Source organism: Panicum virgatum, chromosome 1K (genome assembly GCF_016808335.1).
Source record: "Panicum virgatum strain AP13 chromosome 1K, P.virgatum_v5, whole genome shotgun sequence".
Lineage (NCBI taxonomy): Eukaryota > Viridiplantae > Streptophyta > Magnoliopsida > Poales > Poaceae > Panicum > Panicum virgatum.
This window is the reverse complement of record NC_053136.1, coordinates 7409164-7428746: the sequence shown is the minus strand read 5'-3', so window position 1 is coordinate 7428746 and position 19583 is coordinate 7409164. Positions and strand designations below refer to the sequence as shown.

Genomic DNA, 19583 nt, shown 5'->3' with positions numbered 1-19583 from the left:
AAAAATTGAGGAAAAAATTAAGATGTTTGAGATGCCTGATTAGTAGACTATTACTGCCTATCTAGGATCATATTAATGCCTGGTTAACTAAATAAAATTACTCAGTATGCAGTGTGAAAAATATTTCAAAAACACTACTAATTAGAGCACATGCTTTCCAGCCCGCATATGCCCCCCTAATATGTGCTTCCAGCCAACATCACCCATCCCCGAACTGAATCCGAAAAAAATACGCAGCACATATGGAGTGCACAGCATAGGCTCGACAGCCTAAATTTGAGACCCTAATTTGAAATGGTACTTTGCCTGATTAGTAGAGTATTATTGCCTATCTAGCATCATATTAATGCCCAGTGAACTGAAAAAAGTTGCTTAAAATGCATTGTGGAAAAATGTTCCAAAAAAAGCATTGCTAATCAGAGCATGTGCTTCCGGCCCGCATATGCCCCCCCGATATTGGCTTCCATCGAACATCCCCCCACCCACTCAACTGAATCCAAAAAATGCCCAGCACATTTGAAATGCACAGCATATGCTCGAAAGCCTAAGTTGAGACCCTAAATTGAGATGGTACTTTGCTTGATAAGTAAAGTATTATTGCCTATCTAGGATCATCTTAATGCCTGGTTAACTGAAAAAAAATTGCTTACTATGCAGTTGACAAAAAAGAGTTGTTGAGTAGAGGTGTAAAAACAGCTAAACTACATCTCCAAAAACTAAGCAGCTAAACAACTAACTCATCCAAAAACTACAGCTACATAAAATGTGTTTACGGGCATAAAGCACGTGCACAGATCTGTCTGCTAGCAGGACACGCATCACATATATGAAGATGATTAGGGGGTGTGTACGGGAGAGAGCAGCTCACCTGCAATTTCCCAGCACCCTGGCGTTACCCAAGATCCCCAGCGGCGTGCAGTTCTGGACACTGCGAAACATGAAAAGGACATGAAAATGGTGATGAGCATGCGAGAAAAATCCTACTCCACACCCATCTCCAAAATCAAACGCCACTTGAAAAACACCCCAAAATCGAATCCCTAGATTGGAGCACACAGAAAAGGGGATCCCCTGCAGGACGAGGAGGGAGGGGTGCGTGGAGAGATGGCTTACCATGGCCTGGATCTGCACTTCCCAAACAAATGCGTGTAAGCCACCACACGGAGATCCAGCCTCCCGACCCGCACTGATGAAAAAATCGACAAAAAAACTAGAGCACATCAGAAAAACAGAGGGGGGGGGGGGTAGATGTGCACGTGGGATAGGATGCTCAACTAGATCTGATCTGTGATTCAAAAGAGAGGGGATCCCCAACCTCCTCGCAGTTGGTCAGTGAATCGATGAAAAAAGAAGAACCGAAAATAGAGCACATCAGAGGAAATCGCAGGGGGGACAGCCAGGTAGAGTTTTGGGGCTAGGGCGTTGAGAAGCATTCACCTCGTCAGGGTGTGATGGCCGGATTCAGCTGGGCGCCATGGGGGTTGGCTGTGGGATCGCCAGAGGTCGACGGGAACGAAGAGAGAGAGGAGGGGAACGAAATGAACAGGCGCCGGTTTCGGATGTTCTGAATAAAATTGTCCACCGCTCTAACGTGGGGCCACCCTGTCATCTGCGCGCGCGTGAGCGAGGCGTGCATGTGGTGTTCGTGCCGTTGGATGAAACACGGATGGTGGATGGAAGAGGCCATACAATTGCACAACCGTACGGCCGGTTGTAGTAAAGTCTTTACCATAAGAGAATGTTGATATTTTGCCTTTAATATATACCTTCATCTATCACTGTGATTACAAATATAATCCTTGGTGATTACAAAGCTCTTTAATTTTCGTCTGTGGATCGGAATCGGATCAATGGGCCCGTTAATTAATTGCTACGTGTCCGGATCGACATGGTCACAGGACGCCCTCCTGGTAGCATACCTCTAGCGTGTGATTGGCCATGAGCCGGTTCACCTTCTCCGTTGGGTGGAACGCGTCCCAGAAGAGGAACTTGTCGGCGTCGTCGCACGTGAGCGGCGCGTCGTCGTTGCACGTGAACCCCATCTCGAACTTGCCCGTCGCGCTGCACCCCTCCTCCACGTTCTCCAGCCCTGCCTCCGCCAAGGATTATTGGATAGGCTCCGACGAAGATCTTAATTGATTGGAATATGGTCGTCGGCGCTCACCGTACTTGGCCGGGTCGGCGATGAGGTTGAGGAAGCTCTCGTAGACGGAGACGACGAAGGCGAGCTTGAGGTCGGGGAACTCGGCCAGGAGCCCGCGCACCATGGCGCGCGCCTTGGCGTTGTAGCTCCGGGCCACCTCGTTGTACTCCTCGACGCAGCCGCCGGCCGCGGAGCGCGTTGGCGGTGCGCTCGAGCGGCAGGCAGCCGACGGCGGCGAGCCCCGCGAAGGTGACCCGCCGCGCGCCGAGGCGGTGGATCCGCGCCAGGAACGCGCGCGCGCCGGCGACGAGGAAGTCCTCGAACTCGGGCACCGTGAACTGCGCGAACCGGCCCGTGGCCAGCAGGAAGTAGTTCTCGAGGAAGTCGTTGGTGCCGATGCTGACGACGTGGAGCGCGCCGCGGACGACGGCGGCGGCGCGCCGGGGCCCCAGCCGGACGCGGAGGCGCCGCTGGTACTCCTCGTAGTACTCCACCTCCTTCCACAGCGGGATCACTGACTGACTAGCGAGACGGCGTTCGTCAGCGCACACGCACCGGGCATTAGTGTGCTTCATCGATCAGTATTTCAGTTCTCGTCAGGCCGTACGAGATAGTGCGATCGCGTTTTTTGAAATAAAATGAACAGATTTAAAAAAATTGAAAAAATTCTTTTTTTAACAAACACCTCATATAATTTTAAGATCTATGCACAGTGTCAGTAGGTGAGGAGTGTCAATGTGCAACATGCATGCATGGGTACGTGCTTGACTGGCATCAATCAGCAAGCGGAATACGGTTTGGGCTGTTGCCCGATGCTGAAACTTGAAGCTAACATGCATGGGTCACCAGTCAGCTCAGAGAAGCATTCTAGAACAGATCGAACAGCTCAGAGAAGCATTCTAGAACAGCTCACCGGTCGCACGTACGGCCGGTCTCTATCGGAGGAGTGCATGTTGGAATTACGGGCTTAGCCCATTTATTCTAATCAATACAATAAAAAAAATTAAAGTCTATTATTAAATGCTAGGGAATCAATTGCTTAATTCCATACCGGGATTTGAGGAGGATCTCAACCGACTTAAAGGGTGGACTTCATGTACACCACTTGTGAAGCCGGTAAGAGGAGGTCGGTGAACCACACGCGCGCGCTCGCTCGCCTCGCCGAGCGTGCGCGGCCGGACGTGACATGCAGGTGCGGTGCGACGTGATGTGATGAGAAAAGCATTAAAACAGAGAATAAACATTGACAGTAATGACTGGAGAATCACACCAGTAACTGCTGCTCATCAAAGCTCTTTACGACGTCAGGCACCTCCACGCCTATATAAACCACCCCTTCCTCTCATCCTCACACACTTAAGCAAGTACCTCTGCTCGCTGAAGGTCCTGCACGAGACACGGGCAATCAGGTTTTTGGGGAGCGTCTTGACACGACTGCTCGCTCCCTAAATGACTACTTCGTCTACTTCCCGGTGTGAACGAACGACTACTTCGTCTGCTTCCTGGTGACCGTTCGTGGGACTGCACTGCGAACCTCTTCCTGCATCGACATCGTTCGGCTACTTCAGGCAAGGCCAGTCGAATAGCATGTCTATTCCAGCTGGTAACGGACGCAACCGGTGCCTCCGGCACTGGTCCCGCCTTGGGGTACACTCTAAACCTATTCTGGTTTAATTTTTTGTTCATGCTTACTCGTGAGAATAACATGAACACACACATTATCACTCATTTATGCCATGAAATTGCTAGTAATATTTGGAATTAAAATATACTGAAAATTGCCTAGTTTTCTAACAATCCAAAAACCTGAACTTGTTAATAGGCTTTCGGTATCTAGCTTTGCTGCATCAATCAAACCATCACCTTTTGATGGTTCAAATTACAAATCCATTATCACTCATTTATGCCATGAAATTGCTAGTAATATTTGGAATTAAAATATACTGAAAATTGCCTAGTTTTCTAACAATCCAAAAACCTGAACTTGTTAATAGGCTTTCGGTATCTAGCTTTGCTGCATCAATCAAACCATCACCTTTTGATGGTTCAAATTACAAATGTTGGCAAGAGCGGCTTATACTATGGTTAACAATATTGAGAGTGATCCATGTAAAAGAGGGTAAGCCTGAACAGTTCACTCCAGAGGAAAGGAGTGCGTCCGATGAGGCTGATACCCTCTTTCGAGGCTTGGTCATTAGTGTTCTCGGTGAAAACCTGGTGGATTCCTATGTCCGGCTGCCAACTGGAAAAGCGTTGTGGGATGCTCTTGAGGCTCAATATGGAGTGTCTGACGCCGGCAGTGAGTTGTATATGATGGAGCAGTTCCTTGAATATAGGATGGTCGAAGACCGTTCTGTGGTGAAACAGACTCATGAAATACATACTCTACCAAAAGATCTCAAAAATTGTAGCAAAGAGTCCCTATGCGTGTTACCCAATATGTTTGTGGCCGGAGGTATTATCTTTAAGCTGCCACCTTCTTGGAGGGACTTTGCTACTTCTCTAAACCACAAGAGACAGGAGTTCGCCATAGATGGACTCATAGGGACTCTTGATGTTGAGGAAAAGGCGAGAGCAAAGGACATACGTGGGAAAGGAGTTGTTAGTGCTTCTAGTGCCAATCTTGTTCAGAAGAACAACTCCCACAAGAACAAGAAAAAGCCACCGCAGAACCAACCAAAGACTAAGCAGACAACCACCTTCAAGAAGAAAAAGAAGAAGGGAGCTTGCTATGTGTGCGCTAGTACGGAACACTTTGCTGCAAAGTGTCCGAACCACAAAGGCAACGACTCCGCCAACATGGTCATTAGCGAGCCTGGAGGAACATCGGAGTACGGTAATTTATTACCTACAGTTCTTTCAATTTTTTGTTCACCCGAATGGTGGGTTGACACTGGTGCTAATATTCATGTTTGTGCTGATGCTTCTTTGTTTTCTTCTTACCAGGACGGCGGGACTTCCTCCTTGCTGATGGGGAACGGATCACATGCGCGTGTTCTTGGTGTTGGTACGGTAAATCTGAAGTTTACTTCGGGGAAGACCGTGCAGCTGAAGAACGTGCAGCATGTCCCCACCATCAAGAAGAATCTAGTCAGCGGCTCTCTACTGTGTAGAGATGGTTTTAAATTAGTCTTTGAGTCCAATAAATGTATCTTGTCTAAGTTTGGTACTTTTGTTGGAAAAGGTTATGAAAGCGGAGGCTTGTTCCGTCTTTCTTTGTCAGATGTTTGTAATAAAGTTGCATACAATGTTATTAATGTTGATGAAACAAATGTTTGGCATTCGAGGCTTTGTCATGTTAATTTTGGTTGTATGATGCGCTTAGCTAATTTGAGTTTAATTCCAAAGTTTACTTTTGTCAAAAATTCTAAGTGCCATATATGTCCTAAACCGTGTTCCTACAAAGAATAAAGAGATAACACAATTCGAGGAATGGGAGAAGAAAAGGCCAACACTTTCATACTTACGTACATGGGGTTGTTTGGCAAAAATGAGTGTGCCAATAACCAAGAAACGTAAGTTTGGACCTAAAACTGTGGATTGTATTTTTCTAGGTTATGCTATTCACAGTGTTGGGTATATATTTTTAATAGTGAAATCTGGAGTACCTGACATGCATGTTGGTACTATAATGGAGTCCAGAGATGCTATATTTTTTGAAATCATTTTTCCCATGAGAGATGAAACAAGTTCATCTAGGTAAGAGTTCATCGAGGATGATAGCTCTGCTGAGCCGATAGAACACAATGAACATACACTTGTGGAAAATCCCGAGTAGGATAACAATGATGCTCCGAGAAAGAGCAAGAGACAAAGGACTGTAAAGTCTTTTGGTGATGATTTCATTGTATACCTCATAGATGATACACCCAGAACCATTGAAGAGGCATATTCATCTCCTGATGCTGACTATTGGAAGGAAGCAGTGAGGAGTGAGATTGATTCTATTATGTCTAATGGAACCTGGGAGGTCGTTGAACATCCTTATGGATGTAAACCGGTTCGATGCAAGTGGGTGTTCAAGAAAAAACTTAGGCCAGATGGTACTATTGAAAGGTACAAGGCTAGGCTTGTGGCCAAGGGTTATACCCAAAAAGAAGGAGAAGATTTCTTTGACACCTATTCACCAGTTGCCCGATTGACCACAATTCGAGTGTTACTTTCCCTGGCAGCCTCTTATGGTCTTCTCGTTCATCAGATGGACGTTAAGACGGCTTTCCTCAATGGAGAGTTAAAAGAGGAGATCTATATGGATCAGCCGGATGGGTTTGTATCAAAGGGTCAAGAAGGAATGGTTTGTAAGTTGTTGAAATCTTTATATAGCCTCAAGCAAGCGCCTAAGCAGTGGCATGAAAAATTCGACAGAACTTTGACGTCTGCTGGCTTTGTTGTGAAAGAAGCTAACAAATGTGTGTACTATCGCTATGGTGGGTCTGAAGGAGTGATTTTGTGCTTGTATGTGGATGACATACTGATCTTTGGCACTAGACTTAATGTGATTAAGGAAGTCAAAGATTTTTTTTATCTCAAAGTTTTGAGATGAAGGATCTGTGAGAAGCTGATGTTATCCTTAATATAAAGCTGGTAAAAGAGAGCATTGGTGGGGTGATTCTTACACAGTCTCACTATGTGGAGAAGGTGTTAAGTCGCTTTGGTTATAACGACTATAAACCTGTCTCAACATGATATGATGCCAGTTTAATTCTTAGGAAGAACAAAAGTATAATGCGAGATCAGCTGAGATATTCTCAGATCATTGGTTCATTGATGTATTTAGCTAGTGCTACAAGATCTGACATCTCATTTGCTGTAACCAAACTGAGCCGGTTTGTTTCAAACCCGGGAGATGATCATTGGAAGACTCTTGAAAGAGTAATGCGCTATCTAAAGGGGACAATGAACTATGGAATTCACTACACCGGGTACCCAAGGGTACTAGAAGGGTATAGTGATTCAAACTGGATTTCGGATTCTGATGAGATAAAGGCCACAAGTGGATATGTGTTTATACTTGGTGGTGGAGCTGTTTCCTGGAAGTCTTACAAGCAGACCATCTTAACGAGGTCAACTATGAAAGCAGAACTCACAGCATTAGATACCGCTAATGTTGAGGATGAGTGGCTTCGTGAGCTCCTTATGGATTTGCCGATAGTTGAAAAACCGATACCGGCAATTCTAATGAACTGTGACAATCAAACGGTGATTGTCAAGGTGAACAGTTCAAAGGATAACATGAAGTCATCTAGACATGTGAAAAGGTGGTTGAAATCTGTCAGAAAATTGAGAAACTCCGGAGTTATAGCCCTGGACTATGTTCAGACGGCAAAAAATCTTGCAGATCAGTTTACAAAGGGTCTTTCACGAAATGTGATAGACAATGCATCTATGGAATTAGGCTTGAGACCCACATGAGTCATTCTATAGTGGAAACCTTTCCTATGTGATCGGAGATCCCGTGAATTAGAATGGTGAAACAAACTAAAGTCTGACTGAGGGAAGAGAACCTTTGTAAAAAGGGCTCATTCCGTGTATAAGGTGTATTTCTCTTCTAATCTGTATGGCAGATTGGTCTATACCTTAATGTGTTCCAAGTGGTTTCTTTAAACAAATGAGTTGTTTTCTTGAAACAAAGATGTTGTCCTACAGAACATCTGAAAGGAACACACCTATATGAGCCTGACTACTGGTCATGATCTATGAGAACTGGGTATTCTCTAGAAACTCATGAAGTGCCTGGAGTATGACTTATAAGCTCCAAACCGCGGGGATGCTTTTGCAGTCTAGTACCAGTGTAGGGCTCTGGTCAAACTTGTTTGCACAAGACTGGCAATTCAAGGACATAGTCCATTGTACAGTTGTGAATAAGTGTAGCTTTTGTCCTAGATGGAAGTTCAACTTAACAGTCTCTATCAAATACTGGTATATCAATGAGGGAATGAGGGCATTTCTAGTGTGGTTTGAATTTCTTGGTGGGGATTGTTGGAATTATGGGCTTCGCCCATTTATTCTAATCAATACAATAAAAAAATTTAAAGCCCACTATTAAATGCTAGTGAATCAATTACTTAATTCCGTACCGGGATTTGAGGAGGATCTCAACCGATTTAAAGGGTGGACTTCGTGTACACCACTTGTGAAGCCGGTAAGAGGAGGTCGGTGAACCACACGCGCGCGCTCGCTCGCCTCGCCGAGCCGGGCCGAGGCCGAGGTGAGGCGCGGCCCGCCGGACGGGCGGTGCGGTGCGCGTGCACGTGCGCGGCCGGACGTGACGTGCAGGTGCAGTGCGACGTGATGTGCTGTGATGAGAGGAACGTTTTGCTGTTAAGAGCATTAAAACAGAGAATAAACATTGACAGTAATGACTGGAGAATCACACCTTAACTGCCGCTCATCAAAGCTCTTTACGACGTCCAGGTTCGTTGAACCTGAGGCACCTCCATGCCTATATAAACCACCCCTTACTCCTCTCATCCTCACACACTTAAGCACTTGCTTCAGGTACTCCTGCTTAGGAGACCTCTCCCTTCTCCCTCTGCTTCTTTCTAGCGTTCCCATCGCTAGCGCTGCGCGCACACCTCTAGCGAGAGCAGGCCTCCGGAACCTCTGCTCGCTGAAGGTCCTACACGGGACGCGGGCAATCAGGTTTTTGGGGAGCGTCTTGACGCGACTGCTCGCTCCCTGAACGACTACTTCGTCTACTTCCCGGCGTGAACGAACGACTGCTTCGTCTGCTTCCTGGTGACCGTTCGTGGGACTGCACTGCGAACCTCTTCCTGCATCGACATCGTTCGGCTACTTCAGGCAAGGCCAGTCGAATAGCATGTCTATTCCAGCTGGTAACGACGCAACCGGTGCCTCCGGCACTGGTCCCGCCTTGGGGTACACTCTAAACATATTCTGGTTTAACTTTTTGTTCATGCTTATTAGTGAGAATAACATGAACACACATTATCACTCATTTATGCCATGAAATTGCTAGTAATATTTGAAATTAAAATATACCGAAAATTGCCTAGTTTTCTTACGGTGCAGGGTTCATGTAGATCGAGCACTGCAGTTGGGAATTGGGAGTGTGGTGTGGTCCATGCATGTTCGTCCTATCATCTGCAGCCTACTAGATGTGCGATCGATCCCCATCTGGGGCAGAAACGGCGGCGCAACTTGGGAACGAATTCAATGTGTTGACCCAGGGGCAAGGGCACACTCTGAATTTGCAGGGTTGGCGAGCACCATCCATACGTGATGGACTACAGCCAATCTGAGTAAACTTTACGAGGTTTAGCAAGGTGCATGCCTGTAGTACATGGATGTTTCATGTTTGTGAACAATCACACACTTTCCTCCCAAGTGTACGTGTGACTGTTAGTGCACCTTACTCGTCATCTACTCAGCTCATCGCTCGACGGATCCACAAGGAATTGACAGTGCAGGACAGGCGGGCGGGGCGCTCGATCGTTTACCAGGACGCCGGCGGTGGCGTCGTCGATGCCGGTGCCGGCGGACGCGAAGCACACGCGGCGGGCGAAGTCGTCGATGCCGTAGGCCGGGTCGAGGTAGGCCGGCACCAGCGGCGGCAGGCCCAGCGCCTCGGAGATGAGGTCCGGCGGCAGCCGCCCGTTGCCGAACCGCCCCGTCGCGCGGGGGCCTCCGGGCATGTCGCGCCCGTAGGGCGGGAAGTCGGCGCGCTGCGGCGTGGGGATCTGGTTGTTGTTGCCCGTGTCCACCGTCGAGTGCCCGAACAGGGTCCCTGCGCCGCGCCGACGCTCGCCGTCGTCGTCAGCAGCAGCAGCACCGCCACCGCAACGGAGCGGCGGGGCGGCGCCATCGCGGAGGGCGGTGGATGCGAATGCGAGAGCGAGCGGTGTTGGCTGCTCTGCTTTCTCGCCACAATTTAATGGATGGGAGATGGCGAGGGAGCTGTGGCAACAGCTAGAACTGTAGAACACGGCAGAGCTGGGGTCGGAGCTGGGCTCACAAGCGCGGTGTCTGTTGCGCCGAGTTGTCGCGCGCTCTTTGGCTTGCTGCTACCCGCAAGGCCGGCTCGAAGCTGAATTCTGCTGCCATCCCGGTGAGCACGCCACTCGAGGAGATTTTGTTGCATCTTCGGCTACTGTACCTAGCAAGACTGCATCGCTGACACCATTTTGTCTTTTGCTTCTTTCCTGAAAAACGCTGATGATGTTAGGGTGTGTTTAGTTCACTTTGCATTTTGTATTTTTATATTTTTGGAAGGTAATTTTCAATATTTAAAATATTAAATGTAGACTAATCACAAAACTAATTACAGATCTCGTCTGTAAACTACGAGACGAATCTAATGAGCCTAATTAATTTATCATTAGAGCTTATTTACTGTAGCATCACTGTAGCAATTTAGTGTCTAATCGCATCCTAATTAGGCTCATTAGATTCGTCTCGCGATTTACAGTCTATTTGTGTAATGCGATTTATTTTTCTACTATATTTAGTACATCATGCAAGGGATTTACAAAAATTTTGCATTTTGTGTTTTGAAATCTAAACAAGGTCTTAGCATCTTGTCCCGACTTCCAAATGTTAAGGCCATTAGTTTTATGGAGAATTTTTTATATTAAATATTATCAATTTTACTGCTATAGTAAGGAAAGAGAAGGATGAGATTTCATAGAATTTGAGAATTTTATCATCATGAAACTCATCTGGCACAGTTACCTAATTCTCAGTCTAAATAACTGTGCCCATGAAACTTCCACTGTGACTAGCCTAATAAGTCAGTGAAAAATGCCTGAAAAAGCAGATGTGAGGATGTCTCAGCAACCGTTTTGTGGTCAGCCAACTCTTGTGTGATGGGAACGCATTAGGGATGAAAGCAGGAACGAGAAAATCCCGTCCCGACCGCTACCGTCTACCGGGTGAACCGATCGTATACTGTATTCACAAGAAAAATAGAAAACGGGAAAAAATTTGGGAAAAAACGGCGGTTGCGGGAGCGGAAATGATTGGAGTGTTTTTCTTGCCATTTTCACCGTTCCCGTATTTAACCGAGAAAATTTCTGCGGTTGTTTCCGTATTTGAGGAGACAAACTTTTCATTTAAACCCATATTTTTTCCTCAGCCCGGCCCACTGCCGCCCAGCGCCTCACCCGGGCACCTCCATCCGAGTGAGTCCCGCCTCACTGGTCCAAACCCTATGCCGCCGCCGCCCACCAGGCCTTCTCCGTGACTCTGCTTCCGCCTCTCGTCTGCACCGCCGCTGTGGGACTGCGGGCTGCCGGCCGCCGTCGCTCGCTGACCGGCGCCCCCAAGCACGCCACCACCAGGCTGCCATCGCCCGCCCCTGTCCCCTAGGCCTGACGCCGCCAGAGGCCCACCGCCTGCTGCCCCAAGCCTGCCGCCGCCCACTGCCTCCCGTGCAGCATCATGCGACATGGGCTCGGAGGAAGGGGCGGATTCTAAGAACAACGCCAGTGGAACGGGTAAGGCCCTTCCCAATACATGTAAACGCAAAAACAATTTGCGACGGAATTTTACTAATTTAAATACTAAATGAAGTCTATTTATAAAATTTTTTACATAGATGGGTTGTAAATCGCGAGACGAATCTAATGATGCTAATTAAGCCATGATTAATTAATAATTAGCGGATGATTACTGTAGGATCACTGTTGCAAAATCATGGATTAAGTAGGCTAATTAGATTTGTCTCGCGATTTACAGCCCATCCATGCAAAAATTTATGTAAATAGACTTCATTTAGTACTTCAAATTAACAAGATTCCTTCGTAAAATTTTACGTTTTTGTGTTTTTGCGTTTACATGGTGGGAACTAAACAGAGCCTAAATGAGCGGGTATAGTACGTTTAGAAATCTGATTTGACAGCGGGTAAAATTTATGTGAGAGGGATGTGTAAAATTGTGGAAAACGAGGGACGGGCAAAATGCCTTTACCCGTCCCGTTGGGCTCGGTCTAAGGCGTTATTTAGTTATGTGATGTAAAGTTTTTGAAATGAAATTTTTTTACATTTAAAGTATTAAATATAAACTAATCACAAAACTAATTACAGAACTCGTCCGTAAACTTCGAGACGAATTTTTTAGGACTAATTGAACGGTTGTTAGCGCATAGTACTGTAGCAGTTACTATACATTTTAGTGTCTAATCATGGTCTAATTAGGCTCATTAGATTCGTCTCGTGATTTACAAACTAACTATGTAATTTATTTTTTTATTTCGTCTAAATTTAATACTCCATACATATAAAATTTCATTCGATGCGATGTTTTTGCAGTGTAAAATTTTCGTAACTAAAAAAGAGCTAAGCAGTATCGTCCGTGAGGCAACTGTGGCATGCAGCTGGAAGCGTCTATCCAGTCCAACTAGCTTGGCTGCTGACCGTCGTATGTATGTATGTGATGCTAGATTGCTATAGGCTACTGGTGTATGCTGGACTTATGATCTTGTTTGCATATTCAATCAGCTCAATGTTTGATGTGGTAACATATGGTGGTGTCTTCGTTTTGAGTTATCGATTTCCGATCGTAATCGCACGTTCCCGATTGAAATATTCCGTTACCGATATTCCGTGATCGTCCGGCTTTCCTGTTCCCGCTCCTGTTACTGGCCAAAAAATGCAATTGCGGTAATGGTTAAAGAGTTTTCCAATCGTTCCCGACCGTTTTCATCTCTAGAACGCATGAACAGAGTAAGGTCACATTAGTGTTTAGAAATAAGGAATTCATACGAAGACAATCCTCGCAAAGAGTTTATGTAGTGTTTCCATTTGAAAAAAAAAAGAAGTGCGTCTGAGATTCCTTGTGGGTCCTCTCGTGACCTTGCACAGCTCATCATGAATTTAGAGGCTCCTAGCATAAAGCTAACCGCATGGAAATTTTCTAGGTACATCTAGGGGCTTGGTAGAAATGATGAAAAGTTAATTCCTACTGGTTATGAACTTATGATTTCGCATCTTCATTTCCACGGGAAACCTATTTAGATGCCAAATAGAATACATGTCTATATACACTAACATATATGGTTCCAACAAAATATGTATGGAACACAATGTATTGGGCCATATGTAAAATAAGAAGTAAATTACACATTTTTCCACACATAAAAATGTCATGATTTGAAAACTCCCCAAATTAAGAATGTCGTTGGAGTTAAGCCCTCGTAAACCTACTACACCGTTTCATATTGGGCTTTAAACATATGTTGAAGCACATTGATGAAAAAATAAACAATATCTCAAACTCATCACTACATTATGCGATCTTGAACTTTGAACTTCCTTTTACATTTTTTATGCTTAATGGCTTCCTCTTCACTATCACTGCAAATTAAGCCTTCACCATGACTTGATTCATAGTAAATCCTTTGTCTATCAAGCATATGTTGTTCTTATGCCATTATCATCAGCCTCCTTGGTGAAATCAAAGAATCCCTTACACCCCTACTATGCCTTATGAGACCTTACTCTTGCACGTTGTGGAAAAATGGATGTGCACATTGTGGAAATATGGATTTATGTTCTTGTGTGTATGTGACATTTTCTATTAGTAAATATCTAATTGAGACAAAAATGGCTTTAGAAATGATGAGAAAAAGACTATGTTTGCAGTAGGGGTTACACTCAAGTTTGCAGTAGGGGTTACAAACGGGCGAGAGAGGGAACAGGGGTCCCAAGTCTCTGGGTCGTGCGTGTGTTCGTGTGTGTGTGTGTGTGTGTCGATCGATCTCCCCTCCCACGAGGTTCGCCCCCTCCCTTTTATAGTTCAAGGGAGGATGGCTTACACAGGGAGAGAAAAGAGGAGAGGCGCGGGGGTCGGGCGCTTCCCGACCCCTGTCTGCCGGTACAATGGGTTCTGTTGACTACCCTGTTGGAAATGACCGGGTGATGTCCTCCCCCATCCCCGCTACTGTGCTAATCGTGGAGGGATGGGGGCGATGGATTCGTACTACCGCTGATGTTGTTGATCGCAGGGCATGGGTGAGCCGTCATGTCCCTGCGTGGCGCTCGTCACCATTTCTCCTGTTGATGGCGTCCGGACCGGAGTGGTTGGTTCACGTTTCCCTTGGGAAGGAGCGGGTTGACCCATCGCCCACTCCGGTCTGCACGGGGGTGTGCAGTGATGATGCCAGGTCGAATGGTCATGTCGTGTCTCCATCCGGAGTTGATGAGTTCGACTCTCTTTCCACTCGAGTCCGTACGTGAGAGTGGGGAGGCCGCGTCCTCCATTTCTCCAGGGTCATGTCCGTTGACTGCCCTTTGACTATGGGAGCTCCGTCTTTCCCGGAGATCTGTCATCGTGGGTGGAGCGGACCCCTTCCGCAAAGGTCGGGCGAGAAGAACCCCTTCCGCAGGGGTCGGGCGAGACGGACCCCTTCCGTAGGGGTCGGGCGAGGCGGAGACTCCTCGTCGGGGGTTGGGTGAGGCGGAGCCTTTTCGCGGGCCGTTATTGGGCTTCTCAGCTTGTGGGCCAACACCTGTCGCAGTGCTGTCAAGGCTAAGCCCCCGGGGATAAGTCGCTGACGGGCAGTTTAAGGGCACCGTTTACTTTTATCCCCGTCAGTAGCCCCTGACCCCCCTCGGGGTTGTAAAGGAATCGCGAGAGGGGGGACCCGTTTTCGCAACGGGCGTTTGCTTAGGGGATGCGTTTATACTTGTTTCGGTTTTGCGTGCACCCACTGGGTGTAGCCCCCGAGCCTCTGAGGGAATCAGAGATTCGCTCAGAGGGTTCAGCGGGCGTGTCCGTTCCCCACCCGTGGATTTTTGGTGCGCGTGTACGTTTTACTCGGTCGTGACCCTTTGCGGGTTTTCCGTTGTGAGTATGGTCTCATATTTCCGTTCGTTATCGGGTTAGCTATTTTGATTTTTATTTTCGTGTCGCCCATCCACGCGCTCCTTTCGCTCGGAGCGGGAGGGTCAGGTCGTGCCACGCTTTCCGTCGGAGGCGAAACGTGGTGCCCGTGGAGCTAATATCGGGTAAGTTTGAGTGGAGCCCCGTCTCCCTTTCGCAAGGAGTCAGACTGAGTCGGATGCCGACTGATCCCAAGATCCCCGCTTTCCCAACAGTTAGTTATCGATGTCGTTCGATTGACCTCGACGGCTCGTAGCCTCCCGTCGGGGGCAAACACGGGTCGCGAAAGGACAGGGCTCAAACGCAAGGTTGGGAAGCCCGTCCACGTCGGCGGGGCTGGGTTGAGACCGCTGGGCCCTTCCCTTGTTGCCCCTTGCTCGGTGTTGTTCTGGGCAGCTGTCGGACCCATCGGCGGGCTAGCTTTCGAACCCTAGAACGATTTCGGGCCGCCAAGGCCGTTGGGCTGTTTTTCGGCCCACTTACCATTTTACCTGGGCAACTCAGTAATTTCATCGTGCTTCACGCTGCCCCACGATCCGCGACTGTTGGGGTCGTGGGATTTAATGAGGCAGTTCAAAAAGTTGCACGTTTCCCCACAATCTGCGACTGTTGGGGGTCGTGGCATTCGAGGAGGCGGTTCGCTTCTCCACGATCTGCAGCCGTTCGGGTCGTGGGGTTCGAGGCGGTTCGCTTCGCCTATAAATTGGATGGCGGTGGCTGTGGCATGTCATTCTGTACCTACATTCGAACAGAGCCGAACAGAGGCAAAGGTGAGAGTAGAGAGAGAGAGTTCCCCTCACCTTCTCCGCCGCCGCCGCTTCCTCCGTCACCGCCACCAAGCCCTCAAGCCCATCCCCCTGAGAGGAGAAGCCATGTCGTTCTAGCAACACTCCGACGTGTCTGCCGCCCGCCTGAACGGCCTGGTGGCCAAGGGCCTCCTGTGCCCGCTCACCTCGTCGCAGGAATGGATCATCCCCTCTGGCGAGTCGGAGCCATAGCCGCCGCCGGGGTTCGTCGTCTCGTTCATGCACTTCCACGAGCGGGGCTTCGCGATGCCCACGCACGCATTCTTCCGGGGGCTGCTGCACCACTACCAGGTGGAGCTGCAGCATCTGAATCAAAATGGGATTCAGAGCATCTCCGCCTTCATCGCCCTGTGCGAGGGGTTCCTCGGCGTCGCCCCGGTGTTCGATCTGTGGAAGTACTTCTTCGCAGTCTCGCTCATCCAGGCGAAGGTCGGCGGCACGATGGTCCCCGCCCCCGTGGGCTGCGCCGGAATCCACCTCCACAGTGGCGGCGACTGGAGGTCGGACCAATACATCGACATGCGTCTGAAGAAGTCCCACAAGGGGTGGCACGCCTCGTGGTTCTACGTCAAAAGCCACAAGGAAGCCCCCCTGCCGTGTTTCACTGGCCGTCTCGTGACGGAGGCACCCCACACCTGGAAGGACGGGCCGGTGAAGAAGGAGAAGGAGAGGCTCGCAAGTCTGCTGGAGGCGATCCAGCAACTGAAAGCGCGAGGCTGACCGGCGGCGGCATCATCGGCGGGTACCACGCGAGGAGGATTGCGCCTATCATGGTGCGGACCTTCCTGCTGTACCAGATGTTCCCCGGCATCGAGTCCGCCAGGATGGTGACGGCGCGGGGGTCGGCAAGGCCTTCCGAGATCCAGCAGCGACTTCGGGAGGCATTCGAGGGCCCTCCCGCCGTCGTACCCGACCCCAGCAGCCAGCCATGCTCCCCGAGGCCGGGGCTGTTGTCGTGGTAAGTGTTCGCTCTTTCCTGACCTTGTGTTTGCTTTTCCTTCCGCTTGCTCTTGATCTTCAATTGCCACTTTGGTTTTTTAGGATTCATCTCAATTCCGCCTCTCCCGCGCGCCGCTCCCCAAGGACGCCACCGTGAGCGCGGCCAACCGCTGAGGCGAGGAAGGGAAAGGCGGAGGCAAGGAAGCGGAAAGTGCTCCGGCGGGAGGACAAGAAACGGGATCTTGCCAGGCGTCGTCGGGCCGGCAAGATCACCGTCATCGAGGAAGAGGATGAGCTGAGCAAGCTCAGTAGTGATGACAACGACGACGACGACGACAATGATGAGGGCAGCGACCATCTGGATTGGGCGGTCCTGTCGCGCGACGAGAGCGCCGAGGGCGGTCAAACATCTGCAGCAGGGGGTCGGACAGACATCCACAGCCGAGGCGGGGGCGTCCTCCCCCCCGGCGTCGGCGAGCGGCCTTGGGCAACCCGTCTAGCCGCCCAGCCCGCGATCGACGGCGAGTGCGCTGGGGAAGCGTCAGGCCAGTCCCGAGCCATCATCGGCGGGACCGATCCTGAAGCGGGCCCACTCGTCCCTAATCCGGTAAGTGATTCGCAACCCGTCGATGTCGCGTTTCCTTGTGTTCTGTTTCTAACTTCGAGGTTTTTTACAGCACGGACGTCACTTGGAGGACCTTGGCGCTTGCTTCGCGTAAGGCCATTGCCAAGGGGTTGGCCATTCCGAGGGCCGTAGCCCTGTCGGGAGCCCAGGCGGATCCGCCCGCACTAGTGGGGTTGGGAGATCAAAGTGGCGATGCCACCCAAGCCGTGCCCGAGGACTCTGCCTCGCCAGCAGAGCAGCCCAAGAGCTGCGAGGACTCGACGGCCGTGATGACCCTGATCGTCGTGCCCGACTCCCCCGCTGCCCCTTCGGAAGAGCAGAACGCGACGGAGACGGCACAGGGGGATGCCTTGGCGATAGTCCCGGTGCCGACTCCTGCAACTGAAGCCAGAACGGGAGGAGCAGACTCCGCCCCTGACGGGTCGAACGGCGCGGCTCCGACGCCAGCAGCGACGCCCGCTGAGGCAGAGGCAGCGGTGGGGGAGGTGCGGCCCACTACGGGGGCGGAGGTCGCGCCGACTCCTCCCCCTTCGAACATGCCGACTCCCAGCACTCAGCTGGCCACAACGGGCTCGTTTGCCCGGAGTGACGACGGAGGGGCACGTCAGCTTGCCCCGACCCCCGCTTCGACGAGGATCAGCATCGACTGGATGCAACTCCGGGGGACCGCAGTGCAAGTGGCGAGGCTGACGCGCTCCATCCTTGCCCCGGCTATTCTGGTAAGTTTTCTAACGCTTGGTCCAAGATTTTCACTTTGTTTCTTCATTCGCCCCTAAACTCCGCCTCCCTTTGCCGGCTTGGTGACAGGAAATGGAGTTCCGAGACCGGGAGCGCCTGATCTTGGAGGTGTAGAACATGACGATGGCGGAGGGGCTCACCTCGACTCGCCGGGCCTTGGAGGACGCAAACGCCCGGGCGGCCGCTGCTACCACAGGGCTCGAGTGGACCGAAAAGGAGCGCGACGAGCTGCATGTCGAGCTCCAGACAGTCACGCAGGAGCGCGACGCCACCGTCAAGGAGCGCAACGCCGCGACTGCGAGCCTCCAAGGTACTTTTCCCAATTCTGCCTCTTTTCGTAGAGTTGGTAATTAATTTATAGAGGTATTGAATTCCGTTTTCCCCCCACCTCGTCGCCCGTCTTTCGCAGACGTATGGAACGAGGCCGTCGATCTCCGTCGAGAAGTGGCTCGGGTTGAGGTTCTGAAGCAGGACGCCGAGGCAACAGCAGCCTCGCTGGCCATGGAGGTCGCCTCGGATCGCGCCGCCCGAGTGGAGCTGGAGAAGACGGTGCAACAGCTTCGGGATGAGGCAGCAGGTAAAATACCCCGTCCCACCATTTCTGACTAAACCTTTGCAATGTAATCTTAATTTTTCCTTTTGCAGCCGCGGGTGCCCAACGTCGGGAACTGGAGTCGGAGCTGACGACGACGCACGAGGAGCTTGAGCGCAAAGTCGCCAGCCTGGACAATCTTCGTCACATGACACGGATCGTAATGGAGGAGCTCGGGATGACCCCCGCCGACCACCCGGGATAGCTCGCGGCCCAGCTCGTCGAGGGCGTGGATAGGGTGTGTAAGGAGGCCTAGGACACGCGCAAGGAGGCCCTGGACGCGCGCAAGGAGGCCCTGGATGCGCGCAAGGAAGCGAAGGGCGCTGTACTCATCGGGGTGCAGCGCGCCTTTGCTGTTGCGCGCAGCCACTATGCCAACGTCGCCCTAGACGAGTTGAGTCAGGGGTTCCTTGCTGACTACACCGACGTCACGTCCTTGTTAGAGTTTGGGTTTTGCTTAAGTTATTATGTCAAGAACAGTTCGCCGCTAGATCGGTTTGTGAGACCCCAACTCAAGTGCTTAATCATTCATCTGCAATTTTCCAGATTGTGTTCTTCCTTGTTCTTGCTTGTGTCTTCGATTCGCAGGCAAGGATTAGCCTTCGTGGCGAGGTCAATCGTGCAGCACATGGTTGATAACCAGAGGAGAAGTGGTGCTGCGATTGCGGGGTTCGAATCGTGTTGATTGGAAGCCGGATCGTTTGTGTGACATATCCACCAAATCGATAGTTACCCCCTCCTGACGGAAGATCGGGAACTTACGCCCCCATCAAGTGGTATCAGAGACAGGTTTACCATCAGGTTTCCATCTACCCCTTTTGATTTGAGTGTTTTCTGTCTTTCGTCCGATCGTCCACGAAAAAGCCAAAAATTTTAGGGTATAGTTTTCCATCCCACAGC

General features: G+C 50.1%; 1 pseudogene; it reads right to left on the bottom strand.

The window, feature by feature from the left end:
- Nucleotides 1-1711: 1711 nt before the first annotated feature.
- On the bottom strand, nucleotides 1712-11551 carry LOC120652123 (annotated as a pseudogene).
- Nucleotides 11552-19583: the final 8032 nt, after the last annotated feature.